Raw genomic sequence first — 2,779 nt, 5'->3', positions numbered from 1 at the left:
CTTGGTTGTGATTTGAAAATGGTATCGGCCGTTACGGGATTGCAATAGAACGGTGTTTGTTGGCGGGAATGCAAAAGATCAGCAGGTCAGAAAATGTATTTTTGGGGGGCCGTGGCTGTTCAGGCTTCCAGATGTCATTACAGCACAGCACAGCAGAGGGATCAACTTTTGGCACGTTTCTGGTCAAGAGGATTTAGTCTCCAAAGGCATTGGGGGTGAATAAATCTGTCTTGTCATTAAGACATTAAGAGCCCTGGTGGCACAGTGGTTAGAGTGCAGTATTGCAAGCTGACTCATCGCTCACTGCCAGGAGTTCGATCCTGACTGGCTCAAGATTGACTCAGCCTTCCATCCTTCCGAGGTGGGTAAAATGAAGACCCAGATTGTTGGGGGGCAAATAGCTGACTCTGTAAACCGCTTAGGGAGGGCTCCAAAGCACTGTGAAGCGGTATAAAAGTCTAAGTGCTATTGCTCTTTCTTTTTTCTTTCCTTCCTTCCTTCCTTCCTTCCTTCCTTCCTTCCTTCCTTCCTTCCTAGTAGTCAGAATGCAGTATTGCAGGCTAATTCTGTTGACTGCCAGCAGTTCGATCCCTGACCGGCTCAAGGTTGACTCATCCTTCCATCCTTCCGAGGTTGATAAAATGAGGACCCAGATTGTTGGGGGCCATAGGCTGACTCTGTAAAACTGCTTACAGAGGGCTGTAAAACGGTATATAAGTCTTAAGTGTTATTGCTGAAGACACCTCAGCCATTCAGTTTATTCTGCTGGAGCCTCCTTGAAAATGATTGATTTGAGTTTCTCTCCCATACTGAAATGGCTTCTCAGCATTGTGAGAATTCAGATCCTTGGACTATGGCAGTCTTCCCATAGATTGAACCAGATCTTCCCTAGATTCATTTCCTAAGTTTCTCAGATGAGATTCTCAGACCTTTTTTCCCTACGTTCTTACTGGCAAGTCCTAGAATAAGCACAATTTCTTGCTGGGCTCTTCATCACAATCTCTCTGCTGTCACATTACCAAGCCTCCATTCCAGTGTTAAGGCACAACACCCATAGAAACAAATGTGTAGAACAAGTCGGCAACCTTAAATACTCAAAGAGCCACAAAGGTCCTAATTGGAAGCCCCCCTTTCAATTCTGGAGCCAACTGGAAGTCCGGTTCCCACCACCATAGAGTCTCTTCCTAGCGTGGCATCCTTTTTCCTCTACCTGTCCTAACCGAAAGCCCTATCACTTGTGGAGCTGACCAGCGACGGAGCCGCAGCAGAGGGATGAAAGAGCCACATGCAGCTCCAGAGCCGTGGGTTGCTGACTCCTGGGATAGAAGAAAGGGTGTGGGGGGAGGGGAAACACAGAGACAAAAAAAGCACCTTTGAGACATCCATAGAAGCTCTGGCATTTCTACCGGTGCTTGAAAAAGTTGGCAATGAGATGCTCTTACAGTATGTCACCATCTCTCTTAAACTTTTTCATAACTGAGTATACCTGTAGGGTAAATACTGCCAGGGATTTTCATGAGGGTTACATTTTCTACAACGTCCTTAACAGCCCTATTTCTCTACACTTAGAATATTTCTTCACTACAGTATAGAACCTATGGCCTTCTCTGTGGGCACACAAGCCGTTGCCACAGTTCAGCTCTGCCGTGCATGTGCGCACGCCTCCTGCCGGCCAGCTGGTCATCATCTCTGCCACGCCTGTGCAGGCGGTGGGGCGTGTGCAGGGGCCGCATGCACATGTGTGGGGTGTGGGGGCATGCAGGATGTGCTTGCATGCACGGGGGTGGAGCGCATGCAGGGGGCGGGTTGAATGCAGTGGGCCATGCATGCATGTGCAGGGGTGGGGAGCGTGCACATTGCATTTTGGGGGATCGGGCATGTGCACTTTGGGCACTCGGTCCAGAAAAGGTTAGCCATCACTGGTATAGAAGCTGCAAAATGCTGCTCGGAGAAATGAACAGGTCTTGCCAGTAGGTGTCGCTATGAACTGGTGATGGCTGAGCTTTATTGAGTAACCAGGTAGCTTCCACCTGGATAAACCCTGCACTCCACAATTCACCCCTACCTTCCTATCAGTATCTTAACATTTCTCCATTTATTTTTCCCTTCGTCAGTAAAAGTTCAGTTTATTTGTTTGCTCCTAATCTTACACCATTGACCTGGAACTTGTAATCATTCAACTTGTAATCAGGTATTGATTTTTGTGAGAACAAGGAACACGACATCCAATTTCAACAAAATTGCCAATACAGCAGTACAAAGGAGGCTTGGTTGAGTTTAGGAAAGTCTTGTAAAATCTTGCCCACCAGATAAAAGGCCATCTCTTTTTTTCTCTCCTCTCTCTTCCTTGATCCAGCAATGGTGAGGGGGTTGGACTGGATGTCCTCTAAGGTCCCCTCCAATTCTCATCATTTTGTAGTTCCAATACAGATTAACAGAGTTGGGAGGGACCTTGTAGGTCATCTAGTCCAACCCCTCCTCCCTGTCCAAGCAGGAGACCCTACACCATTTCTGACAGATGGCAGTCCAGTCTGTCCAAGTTCTAGCAACAAAGAGGCCCTTTGTGATCTTGACTCATCACCCCCCCCCATTTTGAACTGCTGTTGAAGTCCTGATTTGGGGGAGGGGAGCAGAAGTGGGGTGGGTTAGTTGCTGAGCAATTAAAGACAAGTTTAGAAAAGAAAATGCAAGTAATTCTGACTGACTGCCACCATTGACCTCAATATTGCTGTTACTACCTGTAAGCTAGAGAGTTGGTTCATGAGTCATGCCCCAATTT

The sequence above is a fragment of the Pantherophis guttatus genome, chromosome 14 (genome assembly GCF_059756535.1).
Source record: "Pantherophis guttatus breed Tessera chromosome 14, ASM5975653v1, whole genome shotgun sequence".
Taxonomy (NCBI): domain Eukaryota; kingdom Metazoa; phylum Chordata; class Lepidosauria; order Squamata; family Colubridae; genus Pantherophis; species Pantherophis guttatus.
This window is presented reverse-complemented; position numbering follows the sequence as displayed.